This window comes from Thalassophryne amazonica, chromosome 5 (genome assembly GCF_902500255.1).
Source record: "Thalassophryne amazonica chromosome 5, fThaAma1.1, whole genome shotgun sequence".
Classification (NCBI taxonomy): Eukaryota; Metazoa; Chordata; class Actinopteri; order Batrachoidiformes; family Batrachoididae; genus Thalassophryne; species Thalassophryne amazonica.
Genome location: NC_047107.1, coordinates 53,892,677 through 53,908,525, shown reverse-complemented (window position 1 = coordinate 53,908,525; position 15,849 = coordinate 53,892,677). Strand labels below are relative to the sequence as shown.

The window sequence follows — 15,849 nt, the reverse complement described above, 5'->3', positions numbered from 1 at the left end:
AAGAGGAAATGTTCCCGTTTGTCAACACTGAGGGTTGCATTATAGAAGTATAACCAAATTTATTAAGGAGGGGTCTAATCCAAACCTGTGTAGTGTTCCAAACTCAACTCTGCCAAAAGCTTTCTCTGCATCCAAAAAGAAAGCAACTATAGATTCAGGACAATTTCTTGCCTTCCAAATTAAATGTAGTAGTCTACATCCTTTATCTGCCAAAGACCTACTTCTAATAAAACCTACCTGTTCTTGATGAATCGGGCTGGGTGGATGCACCTCTAGCCTTGTGACTAATATCTTGGCCAGTATTTTAGCATCTACATTTATGAGACACTGGAGGATAACTTCCACATTGCTGTGGATTTTTGCCTTTTTTTATGTATCAGGGTTATTACCGCAGATTGCACACTCTCTGGTATATTACCCATCTTAATTGCGTATCGAAATACTATCACTGACCTTGGTCCTAGTAGGTCAGCGAATTCTTTCTAGAAATCTGTCGGCAGCCCATCATCTCCAGGAGCTTTCCCAGAGCTCATTTCCCTTATAGCTTATTGAACCACTTCCAATATAAGATCTCCATCAATATTTCCTCTTGTTCTATCCCATCCTGTGAAGTATATAAATTTTCATAAAATATCTAATTCAATAATTTCTCCCCTGCCTGCCACTAATGTCCCATGTTCATTCTCTACAGAGGTTATTAGGTGATATTAAACTGTTGTTTTACTCTTGGGCTAGAAATCTCCCTGTTACTTCTCCTTGCTCATAGTACTAATGTCTACATTGAAATAATGAAAATTCAGCCTTTCCAGTATAGAATTTAGTTCAAATGTGAAATTGTTCAATTGGGTAAAAACTGTTGGATTTAGTTGGGATGCATATATTTTTTCAAGATCCTTAATTTCCTTCTCCAATTCAAATAATTGGATAGCAGCTTGTTTTTCGTTTTTTGTTTTTTTTTTCCAAATAAGAACTGTGTTCTATTAAGCGACCCCTCAAGCAGCCTTTAAATGCATCCCATTCTCGTCCAGGATTAGAAGCTGATCCTTAGTTAAATTCCCAGTGCTCAAGAATTTCCTTTTGAATGAAATTGCATGATTCTTCATTTTTGAACAAAGAGGTGTTGAGTGTCCAACGGCCTCAAGGGGTTTCGGATTCAGTTTTAGAACCCAACACCACTTCAACTAGGGCATGGTCTAATAGTACAATATTACCAATTGAAGCAGTGATAACTGCACTAAATAATTGTTTAGATAGTAGGAATATTCTTGAATATGAAGAGTGTGGGTTTGAATAGAAGGTATACTCATTTTCACGGGGGTGTATAATTCTCCAGATGTCAACTAAACCCAGCTCATCTTCCAAAACATCAATGGCTAGTTGTGATTGATGTTCTAACCTTGCATTAGTGACTTTGATTTATCTCTTACCTGATATACCACTGTCCGAGCTTTTTTGAAACATATTGCAGGCATCCATTTCAAAATGAGCAAATATTTGCACAAAAACAATAAAGTTTATCAGTTTGAACATTAAATATCTTTTCTTTATGGTGTTTTCAACTGAATATAGGTTGAAGAGGATTTGCAAATCATTGTATTCTGTTTTTATTTATATTTTACACAACGTCCCAACTTCATTGGGATTGGGGTTGTATTTAACTCTGAGAAACATATCCATAAAGGTGGAACCATGTGAAAGCAACCTGACCTTGATGTCTCCCTGTGACCGCAATGTACACAAGGAAAAAAGAAATGAAAGACACACACAAAAAAACCCAAAGCAAAACAAAACAAAACAAAAAACACTTTTGTAAGAACCATGAAGAGACAGGATGGCTCCCTTAGCCCCCAGAACAAAACCAACGAAATAATGTGTCCGCCGTGAAACTGTTGAAGCTCTGAAGCACTACCCGCAACACCACCACCCCCCCCACCCCCCACCCGCCCATATATTCATATTATGATTTACAGTACTATACCTGTTGTGTATGGAATGTAATTTTTACCCATGAGAAAAACAGAACAAATGCAGTAATAAAGCAGTAACTATATTGCTTGTTTCCTTAACTGTGTTGAGCACAAGCATTGAACCACATGAACATGAGCATAATTATATGTTATCTAAAGAAGACGGAATGACTCACGTAAGAGTACATCTAAATCGGACAGCTCCCCATTTGAGCCGATACTCATCACTGTCCTCTCTGTCCCTGCAGGATATTCATCCAGACCGCTTGGAAATAAAGTCCATCACCTCCTCAAAAGAGGTTAAGCTGTGTCGGATATACAAAAGCTATAAGAATTATCAGTCATAAAACATATCGTGAGCCAACGAATCTGTTATTTGCTTGGTTACAAATTTTAAAATTCTGGGACTTAGTTGATTACATCACAATACAATTTATGTATTGGAGGGTCTTCTTTCACCAAAACATTAAATCTAGACTTGCATCTCAGATGTACCTTCTGGCAAATTGTAGCTGAACTTTCAGGTCTTTTTTTAAATAAAATCCTCCTCTGTACCACTTCATCACGAAGCTGTATAACTGGGGATACAAAATGCAAAACATGCACTGTGCGCAATTTCTACAATCACAGCCACATGAGCCTGTAACCTCTGGGTTGTCTGGGTGTCTTGGTGGCTTTCCTCACTCTTCTCCTTCTTGCACAGTCACTCAGTTTTTGAGAACTGTCTACTCAACACAGATTTACTATAGAGTGCTATACTGTTTGTATTTCTTCATAACTGGTGAAAAAAGTTCAAGACATATTCAGTGATTTGGAAATGTTCATGTATCCATCCCCTGACTTGTCTGAAGAAAACTGGCAATTAAACTGATTATGTATTATACCAAGGTGGCTGATTACTTCTGCAACCCATCATCTTGCTTATATTTTTTATTAATTTATATCAAGTTGTATAGATTTAGGTTCACTTTGAGTCAAAGGAAGATAATTTTATAAATCTTTATACAGATGAGCCTGATTTACTTTTTGCATCTGAAATGCTATAAACAAATTACAATGCATGAAATACTAAGGGGCTGAATACTTTTGCAAGCCACTGTATTTAAGTATAAGGTCAAACAGGAGAGGTAAATCAGATGTCTGCCCTATGATTGGGCAAATCTGCACTAAAATTCCAAATGAATGCAGGAAACATGAGGGGAAAAGGTCTGAATGTTGAAAACCCTCCTAAGTCAGTTGGTGGATGTAAAGACCTCAGACATTATTATTCCCTTGGCCGAGGTGTGCATGTGCACCTCTATTGCTCTGTTAGTGTGTAATATGACTGCTGACAAAGCAGCAGGACAAATTCTGAAGTTCTGAAGTGTTTTGAGTGACAATATCTGCAATTACATTCAGCAGAATGTTTCAAAATGCAACTACAGAACAGATGGATAATGGCCCAAAGCATTCTGAAAAACAACTGAAAAAACAAACAAACCCTGGTTTATTCTGCAAAGGCCAAGACATGGCACCAGCTGAGCAGTGCCACATTCGCTGAAGTCAAAATGGCCAACAAACCAGCAGAGACCAAAGAAAGGCTGCGATGGAAAGTTGGCAGATGAAACCAAGTTACTAGTGATGATGTGTGTGAGGTCCAGACTTCAGGCAGTGACAACAAAGGATTTGCAACCAGGTGTTCACTCACTCACTCATCTTTAACTGCTTACTCCAGGGGTTGGGGGGGGGGGGGGGTTTGGAGCCTATCCCAGCAGCCACAGGGCGTGAGGTGGGGTACACCCTGGACAGGATGCCGCTATATTATTTTATTTAATATGATCAAATATAATGTGGCAGACAGCAGAAAGTGTTGTTTGTCTTTCTGCTGCCCCATTTTGTTCAGGGTCGCCGCAGCGGCTCCAGTACAGATCTACATTGGGATTTGGCACCAGTTTCACACCGGATCCCCTTCCTGATGAAATTCCAGTTTTACCCAGAGAAACACACACACGGCCCCTGGTCTTCCTAAGACGAATCTCATCCAAGTACTAATCAGGACTATCTCTGCTTAACCTCCAGATCTTAAAAGATCAGGCTTACACAGAGCAGACTGACTGCATGACTGATGGCAGAAAATAAATAATAAAACATTACAATCAAATGAACACCATCTGGGGGGAAACAATCATTCAAAGTCATTTCAAGACTTAAACTCTGTAGTGGAAGTTTTGTTCAGTTGAAAGGTTTCACCTCCTCATTGTGTGGAATATATAAGTTGCTGTGCTCTGAGGGATCTGACCCAGAGGGTTACACATCTGCTGTCCTGGACTACATAAATAAATTCTTGTACAGAGGCCATACTGCCTACTAAAACCATTAGGGTGTTTCCAAATCAGAAGCCCTGGGTTAATGGGAATGTGCGGTCACTGCTCAAAGCCAGAGATGCCACGTACAGGTCAGGGGACCAGCTACAAAACTGCCCAGAAAAACCTAGCAAAGGGCATCAGAGAGGCCAAGCGTAGCTACAGGCAGCAGAGGGCCACTTTGAGAACCACGACCCCTGCAGCATGTGGAGAGGAATTAAAACCCTGACTAACTATAAAAACACCACACAGATCTCCCTGAAACCCTGAACCTCTTCTTTGCTTGCTTCGATAAGCAGCAGGGAAGAGCCCAGCCTGCTAAAAGAATCCAGCCTGAAGAGGAGTCGACACTCGTCCTCCAGCAGCACCAGGTGAAATCCACCTTGAAGCGGATCAACACCATTAAAGCAGCTGGACCAGATGGGGTGACAGGCCGCCTACTGAAGACTTGCGCTGACCTGGCTGGGGTGTTCATGGACATCTTTAACCTCACCCTACAACAAGCTGCTGTACCCATTGGCCTCACTACTCCAACACTCTAATAAAGTTTGCCAATGACACTACGGTGGTAGGCCTTATCAGGGACAACAACAAGACCTGCTACATGGAGGAGATCAAACAGCTGACAGACTGGTGTGCAGACAACAACTTGGTCCTCAATGCAGCCAAAACTAAGAAGGTCATCATAGATTTCAGGAGGACCAGGAGAGTCTCACAGCCCCCACTATACATCAGCAGAGAAGAGGTGGAAAGGGTGGTTCCCTGGCACCCACATCACCAAGGTCTGACATGGCCATTACACCCACATCCTCATGAAAAAAGCCCAGCAGAGTTTTTTCTTCCTGAGGAAGCTGAAGCAGGCTGGTCTGGCTCCATAGTTGCTCAGCAACTTCTACAGAAGCACAGTCGAGAGCATTCTCTGCCAGAGCTGCACAGTGTGGTACCACAGTTGCACAGCAGAGGACAGACAAGACCTGTCCTGGGTGGTGAAGACAGCACAGAGGATTGTAGGAGCTGAGCTCCCGGACTTACGTAGACTCTGTGTATGCTGAGCACTTGCAGAGGAAGGAAGGGGCCATCTGCAAGGACAACAGCCACCTCAGACATTCCCTGTTTGCTCCTCTGCCATGGGGGAAGAGGTACTGCACTATAAGGACACAGACTAATAGGCTAATGAACAGCTTTTTCCCCAGAGCTGTAGCTTCAATCACCCCACCCCATCCCCCTCCCACAAACACAGGCATTCAGTAAGGGACTATCAACATGTGCAATAAATAATACTGTCTCTTTACATATCTAAAACTATCCAACCTCACTAAGCATTAATCAAATCAAATCAAATAATTTAATTTATATAGCGCCAAATCACAACAAACAGTTGCCCCAAGGCACTTCATATTGCAAGGCAAAAGCCATACAATAATCACAGAAAAACCCCAACGGTCAAAACGACCCCCTATGAGCAAGCACTTGGCGACAGTGGGAAGGAAAAACTCCCTTTTAACAGGAAGAAACCTCCAGCAGAACCAGGCTCAGGGAGGGGCAGTCTTCTGCTGGGACTGGTTGGGGCTGAGGGAGAAAACCAGGAAAAAGACATGCTGTGGAGGGGAGCAGAGATCAATAACTAATGATTAAATGCAGAGTGGTGCATACAGAGCAAAAAGAGGTGAATAAAAAGAAACAGTGCATCATGGGAACCCCCCAGCAGTCTAAGTCTATAGCAGCATAACTAAGGGATGGTTCAGGGTCACCTGATCCAACCCTAACTATAAGCTTTAGCAAAAAGGAAAGTTTTAAGCCTAATCTTAAAAGTAGAGAGGGTGTCTGTCTCCCTGATCTGAATTGGGAGCTGGTTCCACAGGAGAGGAGCCTGAAAGCTGAAGGCTCTGCCTCCCATTCTACTCTTACAAACCCTAGGAACTACAAGCAAGCCTGCAGTCTGAGAGCGAAGCGCTCTATTGGGGTGATATGGTACTACGAGGTCCCTAAGATAAGATGGGACCTGATTATTCAAAACCTTATAAGTAAGAAGAATAATTTTAAATTCTATTCTAGAATTAACAGGAAGCCAATGAAGAGAGGCCAATATGGGTGAGATATGCTCTCTCCTTCTAGTCCCTGTCAGTACTCTAGCTGCAGCATTTTGAATTAACTGAAGGCTTTTTAGGGAACTTTTAGGACAACCTGATAATAATGAATTACAATAGTCCAGCCTAGAGGAATGCATGAATTAGTTTTTCAGCATCACTCTGAGACAAGACCTTTCTAATTTTAAAGATATTGCGTAAATGCAAAAAAGCAGTCCTACATATTTGTTAAATATGTAGGACTATATAATAGGAATGTAGGAATATATAATCACCTTAAAAAAATTATTAAGCACCTTTTTTGGTATTTTAGTAATAATAATAATAATAATAGTAATAATAACCTTTTTTCTAATCCAATTACATTTTTTCCGCAAATCTGATTGGCTAATCGTGTGTGATTTCAGACCCTATAATATCAGGTGTAGGATGGCAAAATATTCAACCATTTTACATTTGGATGTATTACTCCACGCTCTGACGGCACGCGCTGCTATGCAGATGTCAATAATGGCAGTGTCAGCTCAGAGCAAGAGAAAGTCGCGTAGCGATGATGATGTTGAAATGGGTGATATCGATGTGGATTCTGATACAGAATTACTGTTTCACATTTGATGGATTTTCACATTTGATGGATTACTCCGCACCCTGACCACTGTTGGAGCGATGCTGCCTTGACGGTAAGCCTCACTGGTAAAACTCCTTGTAAAGCTCAATTTGCAACTGTATAACCAGCATGAATGTCTGCAAATCATCAGACACAACAGGGTTATTCCCTAATTTAACCAGGTAGAAATTGACCTGACCAAGAAAGGCAGCAGCACACATCATAATTGACAGGTTACCATCAACATGACAATGTTGGTGATAAATAAAATACAATCATCTTTGTCATAACATTGCACATAATATAAAGTCTCAAGCAGATTTAGAAACAAAGGCTTTGTGCAAAAAATACCATTCACGATCCCGTAAAAAAGGTGTTCATGGAGGTCAGTTTGGGCAGTTTCAGTTCGCATTGGAGAATGTTCCAATCAGAGGGAGATGAAAAACTAAAGGCATTTTTTCCTGCTTCAGTGCGGACACGAGGTACACAAAAACATAACGCCATTCAAGCACAGAGCATAACAGCTTTCAGATCTCTGAAGTAGGCTGGATAAATAGGAATTGGAACCACACCAATAAGAGTTTTGTAAACCAGAATCATCCAGCATGTATAACGCCTGACAGACAAAGAGGGTATGCCTGCTTTGGCATACAACTCACAGTGGTGAGTGAGGCGGCTACAACCAGCGATGAATCTCAGGGTGCAAAGATACAGCTGGGTCAAGGACTGTAGACAACTGGATGAAGCACACCTATACACAACATCGCCATAGTCCAATAGGAGTAGGTAGCAGTTATCAGGAGCTTACGTGCACTTGTTTCTGTAAAGGAAGCTGAGCTTCACCCTTAATTGGGAGAGCAAGTGTTTAAAATGAAATTTAAAAGAAAGCTCTGTGTCAATAGTTAATCCCAAATACTTGTAGCTGCTGACTAGCTGAAAAACATTACCTCGGGCAGTTTTGATTGATGGCATGTTCTCCAAGGAAACAGGTGATTTAGAAAAAAAAACATTATTTTGGATTTTTCTACATTCAAGACTAATTTGAATTTCTCCAGATTGTTCTGCACCACATCAAAAGCAAACTGCAAGAATTCAAATGCCAGTGTCACTGAGTTTGAGCAGGAATAGATTATGGTGTCATCAGCATACAGATAGTAGAAGGTGTTTGATAGGTTTGTACACAGGTTAGTAGTATAAAGTGTGAACAAGATAGGTCCCAAGATGCCTTTTAAGAAGGTCTTACCGCCCTGAGACGCTATTTGTTATTTAATTAATTTTTTTAAGTTGCTGCTGTGTTTGTTGTGTGGGCCGCTGAAGAGGAGGTACTGCTGGCCCACCACCACCAGAGGGCGCCCCGCCTGGAGTGCGGGCTCCAGGCACCGGAGGGCGCTGCCGCTGAAGAGGAGCAGCCCAGGTGACAGCCGTCACCCATCACCTGAAACAGCTGACAGTCATCAGCCGAGGGGTATATCAGCTGGACGGCATCTCCATCTCACTGCCGAGATATCGTTCTACCAAGAAGGTAACGCACTCAGCCAGTCATCATATTTCTGAGGACTAACCTGTTTTTGCTTGTGCTTGAGACAGTTGAAGCCTGAACTTGATCCATATCGGATAAGTACCCTTCACTGCAATATTGTTTGTGACTAGAGGTGGAGGTGGTGTTTCCACCCTACGTGTTGCTGGGTGCAGCCGCACCCACATCTGACTGTTTCTGTTCCTCGCCAGCAGTACCGGATCCGACGAGCGGAGGCAGTGGCCACCTGGGAGTTCGGGACTTGGCGGCTCCAGTATTCCCGGGGTTCGGTGGCAGAGGAAATCGGGTGGTTCCGGTTCGACTCGGACGGACGTCTCCTATCGTCGAGCCTGCCCACACGTCACCAGTAGAATTGGTTTATTCTTACAATTGTGATCTGTTGTGTTTGTTGTGCGAATTCACAACAGTAAAACCTTGTTATTTGACTTCTTCATTGTCCGTTCATTTGCGCCCCTTGTTGTGGGTCCGTGTTCCTCACTTTCCCCAACAGGATATCTTGGCCAACGTCATGGATCCCGAGGGGCGTCAACCGGCTGTTGAATGGCCAATGGAAGAACAGGACGCGCAGGTGTCCGCAGGAGGGGTAATCGGTGAGTTGCAGCGGATCCTCACCGCTTTCACGACTCGGTTAGATTTGATGACCGAGCAGAACGTCCTCCTTAACCGCAGGGTGGAGGCTCTCGCCGCGCAGGTGGAAGCGCGCCCTCCGGGCGCCGCTGCGGCTCTCCCTCCCGTAGACCCTGTGCGTAACATTGACGTTCCACTGGTCGTTCAACGACCCCTCCCACCTTCCCCGGAAGCATACATAAGCCCCCCAGAGCCGTACGGAGGCTGTGTGGAGACGTGCGCGGATTTCCTCATGCAGTGTTCGCTCGTCTTCGCACAGCGTCCAGTTATGTACGCGACCGATGCTAGCAAGGTAGCTTATGTAATAAACCTGCTTCGCGGCGAGGCACGCGCTTGGGCTACAGCGCTCTGGGAGCAGAATTCACGGCTCCTTCAGACATATGATGGGTTTGTGAGGGAGTTCAGAACCGTGTTCGATCACCCTAATAGAGGAGAAACCGCTTCAGCTGTGCTACTGTCAATGAGACAGGGGCGTCGGAGCGCAGCTGCCTATGCAGTCGACTTCCGCATCGCGGCTGCGAGGTCCGGCTGGAATAGCACTGCCCTTCGTGCCGCCTTTGTAAACGTACTGTCATTGGTTCTTAAGGAGCACCTGGTGGCTAAGGACGAACCGCGGGATTTAGATGGGCTCATCGATCTTGTCATACGACTAGACAACCGGTTAGAAGAACGTCGGCGGGAACGAGACGAAGGGCGTGGCCGGGCACGCGCCGTCCCTCTCCCTTCTGGTTCCGACCGCGCTCCGCCTTCCCCACGCTCCACGGCCCCTGCGCTCCGTGGGGCCACAGCTCCCACTGCTGACGAAGCTATGGACACGAGTAGGGCAACATTTAGGGCACCAGGTGCACAGGGGAGGCAGGCCCACGGAGCTTGTTTTGTTTGTGGCTCGATAGAGCACCACATAAGAGACTGCCCCGAGTGGTTAAACACCAACGCCCGCCCCTAGAGACTGGGCTAGGGGTGGGCCAAGACATTCACGTGGGACACACCCACATCACCACACAACTCCCAGTTACGATCCTTTATGAGGACTCAACCCTGAAGGCCCCAGCACTGGTGGACACGGGCTCGGAGGGGAATCTGTTGGACAGCAGATGGGCTAGGGAGGTAGGGCTCCCTCTGGTGGCGCTCACCTCGCCTGTGCAGGTGCGGGCGCTAGATGGCTCCCTACTCCCTCCAATCACGCATAAGACACCACCTGTAACTCTAGTGGTGTCAGGAAATCACCGGGAGGAAATCGAGTTTTTTGTGACTCCTGCTACCTCCCGTGTGATTTTGGGGTTTCCTTGGATGTTAAAGCACAATCCCCGGATCGATTGGCCGTCCGGGGTAGTGGTGCAGTGGAGCGAGACCTGCCATCGGGTATGTTTAGGTTCCTCGGTTCCTCCTGGCTCCCAGGCTAAGGAGGAGGTCAGAGTCCCGCCCAATCTGGGGGCGGTGCCGATGGAGTACCATGACCTGGTTGACGTGTTCAGCAAGGATCTGGCGCTCACCCTTCCACCCCACCGTCCTTATGATTGCGCCATTGATTTGGTTCCGGGCAGTGAGTTCCCGTCCAGCAGGCTGTACAACCTCTCACGGCCTGAGCGCGAATCAATGGAGACCTACATCCGGGACTCGTTAGCTGCCAGGTTGATCCGGAATTCCACCTCCCCGATGGGCGCAGGTTTCTTTTTTGTGGGTAAGAAAGACGGCGGACTTCGCCCATGCATTGATTATAGGGGGCTGAACGAGATCACGGTTCGCAATCGATACCCGTTGCCCCTGTTGGATTCAGTGTTCACGCCCCTGCATGGAGCCCGAATATTCACGAAGCTCGATCTTAGAAATGCGTATCACCTGGTTCGGATCCGGAAGGGAGACGAGTGGAAGACGGCATTTAACACCCCGTTAGGTCACTTTGAGTACCTGGTCATGCCGTTCGGTCTCACCAACGCTCCCGCGACTTTCCAAGCGTTGGTTAATGATGTCTTGCGGGATTTCCTGCACCGGTTCGTCTTCGTATACCTAGACGATATACTCATCTTTTCTCCGGACCCTGAGACCCATGTTAGGCATGTACGTCAGGTCCTTCAGTGGTTGTTGGAGAACCGACTGTTTGTGAAGGGCGAGAAGTGCGAGTTCCACCGCACGTCTTTGTCCTTCCTGGGGTTCATCATCTCCTCCAACTCCGTCACTCCTGATCCGGCCAAGGTTGCGGCGGTGAGAGACTGGCCCCAACCCACAAGCCGTAGGAAGCTGCAACAGTTCCTCGGTTTTGCTAATTTCTATAGGAGGTTCATCAAGGGCTATAGTCAGGTAGTTAGCCCCCTGACAGCCCTGACCTCTCCAAAAGTTCCCTTCACCTGGTCGGATCGTTGCGATGCCGCGTTCAAGGAGTTGAAACGTCGGTTCTCGTCTGCACCCGTTCTGGTGCAGACCGATCCTAGTCGCCAGTTAGTGGTTGAAGTGGATGCCTCGGACTCAGGGATAGGAGCCGTGCTGTCCCAGAGCGGGAAGACCGATAAGGTTCTTCACCCGTGTGCCTATTTTTCCCGCAGGTTGACCCCGGCCGAACGGAACTATGACGTCGGCAATCGAGAGCTCCATGCGGTGAAAGAGGCTCTTGAGGAGTGGAGACATCTGTTGGAGGGAACGTCCGTGCCATTCACGGTTTTCACTGACCACCGGAACCTGGAGTATATCAGGACCGCCAAGCGGCTGAATCCCAGGCAAGCCCGCTGGTCACTGTTCTTCGGCCGTTTTGACTTCCGGATCACCTACCGTCCCGGGACCAAGAACCAGAGGTCGGATGCCTTGTCCCGGGTACATGAAGATGAGGTCAAAACGGAGCCGTCGGATCCCCCGGATCCCATCATCCCGGAGTCCACTATCGTGGCCACCCTCACCTGGGACGTGGAGAAGACCATCCGGGAGGCCCTGGCACAAAGCCCGGACCCCGGAACCGGGCCGAAGAACAGGCTCTACGTCCCACCAGAAGCTAGGGCTGCGGTCCTGGACTTCTGCCACGGTTCGAAGCTCTCCTGTCATCCTGGGGTGCGTAGAACCGTGGCAGTCGTCCGGCAGCGCTTCTGGTGGGCATCCCTGGAGACCGACGTCCGGGACTATATCCAGGCCTGTACCACCTGCGCCAGGGGCAAAGCCGACCACCGCATGTCCTCGGGTTTGCTACAGCCGCTGCCCGTACCTCATCGCCCCTGGTCTCACATCGGCCTGGATTTTGTCACGGGCCTCCCGCCGTCCCAGGGAAACACCGTCATCCTCACGATAGTGGACCGTTTCTCCAAGGCGGCCCACTTCGTGGCCCTCCCGAAGCTCCCAACGGCCCAGGAGACAGCGGACCTCCTGGTCCATCACGTCGTCCGGCTGCATGGGATACCTTCAGACATCGTCTCCGATCGCGGCCCCCATGTTGTGTGGGCCGCTGAAGAGGAGGTACTGCTGGCCCACCACCACAAGAGGGCGCCCTGCCTGGAGTGCGGGCTCCAGGCACCAGAGGGCGCTGCCGCCTTACGGGAGCAGCCAGGGTGACAGCTGTCTCCCATCACTGGACACAGCTGTTCCACTCAACATAGAGGTATATCAGCAGAACGGCGTCTCCACCTCAGTGCCGAGATATCGCCTTGAGATTAAGGTAACCTTCTCTGCAAGCATATACTGAAGACTCTGATAAACCTTGTTAAACCTTTTCAGGACAGCTGACTACAGAAAGCTACTTGCTTGGATAAGTACTCACCTTCCTGCTTCATTGTGACAAGAGGTGGAGGCGGCTTCTCCCCTCTCCGTCTACTGGGTGCTGTCGCATCCATACCTGTGTGTTTGTGCTCTTTCCCGCCAGCAGTACCGGATCCGACGAGCAGAGGCAGTGGCCACCTGGGGATTCGGGACTTGGCGGTTCCAGTACTTCTGGGGTTCGGTGGCAGAGGAGATCTGGGTGGTTCCGGTTCGACTAGGACGGACGTCTCCTACCTTCGAGCCTGCCCACACGACACCAGTAGATTTCGGCTTAAAACTCCAAATTATTAATTGTTGTATTGGTTGTGCTCTTTTCACAACAGTAAAACTTGTTATTCACCTTTCTCCATTGTCCGTTCATTGCGCCCCCTGTTGTGGGTCCGTGTACCTACACTTTCACAACACCCCAGTTCTCCTCGCACGTCTGGAGGAGTTTCTGCCGGGAACTGGGGGCCACGGTCAGTCTCTCGTCCGGGTATCACCCCCAAACCAACGGGCAAGCAGAACGGGCCAACCAGGAGATGGAGCAGACACTACGCTGTGTGACAGCCGCGCACCCGGCGGCCTGGAATACTCATCTGGCCTGGATCAAGTACGCCCACAACAGTCAAGTGTCGTCAGCCACCGGCCTCTCTCCTTTTGAGGTGTGTTTGGGGTATCAGCCCCCATTGTTCCCAATGGTTGAGGGAGAGGTCGGCATGCCGTCGGTCCAGGCCCACCTGCGGAAGTGCCGTCGGGTGTGGCGTGCCGCCCGTTCTGCTTTGTTGAGGGCCCGGGCGAGGGCTAAGGCCCATGCAGACCGGCGGCGGGCCCCGGCCCCTACGTATCGCCCCGGGCAGGAAGTGTGGCTATCCACCAAGGACATACCACTGCAAGCAGCCTCCCCGAAACTCAAAGACCGATACATAGGACCATATAAAATCCTCCAGATCGTCAATCCCGCCGCAGTGAGGCTTCAGCTTCCGGCCTCACTGCAGATCCATCCTGTATTCCATGTGTCCAGGATCAAGCCACATCACACTTCACCCCTCTGTACTCCCGGTCCGGCGCCACCTCCTGCCCGGATCATCGATGGCGAGCCGGCTTGGACCGTGCGCCGGCTTCTGGATGTCCGACGGATGGGCCGGGGTTTTCAATACCTGGTGGACTGGGAGGGGTACGGCCCCGAAGAACGCTCCTGGGTGAAAAGGAGCTTCATCCTGGACCCGGCCCTCCTGGCCGACTTCTACCGCCGCCACCTGGACAAGCCCGGTCGGGCGCCAGGAGGCGCCCGTTGAGGGGGGGGTCCTGTTGTGTGGGCCGCTGAAGAGGAGGTACTGCTGGCCCACCACCACCAGAGGGCGCCCCGCCTGGAGTGCAGGCTCCAGGCACCGGAGGGCGCTGCCGCTGAAGAGGAGCAGCCCAGGTGACAGCCGTCACCCATCACCTGAAACAGCTGACAGTCATCAGCCGAGGGGTATATCAGCTGGACGGCATCTCCATCTCACTGCCGAGATATCGTTCTACCAAGAAGGTAACGCACTCAGCCAGTCATCATATTTCTGAGGACTAACCTGTTTTTGCTTGTGCTTGAGACAGTTGAAGACTGAACTTGATCCATATCGGATAAGTACCCTTCACTGCAATATTGTTTGTGACTAGAGGTGGAGGTGGTGTTTCCACCCTACGTGTTGCTGGGTGCAGCCGCACCCACATCTGACTGTTTCTGTTCCTCGCCAGCAGTACCGGATCCGACGAGCGGAGGCAGTGGCCACCTGGGAGTTCGGGACTTGGCGGCTCCAGTATTCCCGGGGTTCGGTGGCAGAGGAAATCGGGTGGTTCCGGTTCGACTCGGACAGACGTCTCCTATCGTCGAGCCTGCCCACACGTCACCAGTAGAATTGGTTTATTCTTACAATTGTGATCTGTTGTGTTTGTTGTGCGAATTCACAACAGTAAAACCTTGTTATTTGACTTCTTCATTGTCCGTTCATTTGCGCCCCCTGTTGTGGGTCCGTGTTCCTCACTTTCCCCAACAGTGTTGTTTTTTGTGTATAGCTGTTTGGAAAGTGCCACAAGAATTTCATTACAGAAATGCAATAACAATAAACATCCATTCTGTTCTAAAATGGCATCTGGTTCAGATCATCTCCATATTTTGTGTATTATTTACAAATATTTACATTTACAAGTTCAGTCTGTTATAATGGTGCCTATGAAGCTTTCCAGTTCTCCACTTGAATTGAAAATACATTTTAGTTTTATGGTGTTAGACAATCTCAGAATAGATCCTTAGGGGAAAAAAACCCATTTCTTTGTTTACTGCGCCTGTGAACATACACAGTTAAAAATAAAATAAATCACATTACACTCAAAGCATTTACAGCAAAATATCACTGAAGTAGAATAAAAGATTAGAACTAATGCAGTTTGCAAAAATGTATAAAATGACTCTTAATAATATTCATCGGTTACTTACAGGAAATGTTCTCCTGGTTTTGTCTTGTGAGCAGCAGCAGCCTGTGAGAGGAAAATAAGAAGAAAGCGTAATGAGAGTGAAAGAGTCACACAAGTATTCACCCTCCCATCTAAATTACACTCAGTACTTTATTCTGAGCTCTAAAAGTCTGCTCTCTGCAAAAATCACATCCCACTATTTTCAGCTTCTCCTCCCTCTCCCACTCTTCCTTCTTTTGCTTTCACAGCAAGCAAAAGAAGGTGGCTCAAGCTTTCAAACTTTTTCCCCCTTAAAATAATATTAATAGCAATAGTTTATCACATATGCCATGAGAGTGAATTTAAAGGAATCACGATGTGTTTTACTGAGAGATATTTAAGCTTTCATGTTAAGTACATTACGTGAATCATCTGTGATATAAATAATATTTAGGCCTGAAACAGATCATTTTTATATTTCTGTGGAAATCTGACTTCATTAAATTACAAATCTGTCTGGAGTAGGCAGTTT

The 15,849-nt window shown here is 47.6% G+C and overlaps 1 protein-coding gene across 1 annotated transcript in view; it reads right to left on the bottom strand.

Annotated features, from left to right (window-relative positions):
• Positions 1 to 15,565, bottom strand: part of tmem119a (transmembrane protein 119a) — a 32,343-nt gene extending 16,778 nt beyond the window's left edge. The window contains exon 1 of the mRNA XM_034170277.1: positions 15,361 to 15,565. The gene's annotated coding sequence lies outside the window, so the exon portion shown is untranslated. The remainder of the gene's footprint in view (positions 1 to 15,360) is intronic.
• Positions 15,566 to 15,849: the final 284 nt, after the last annotated feature.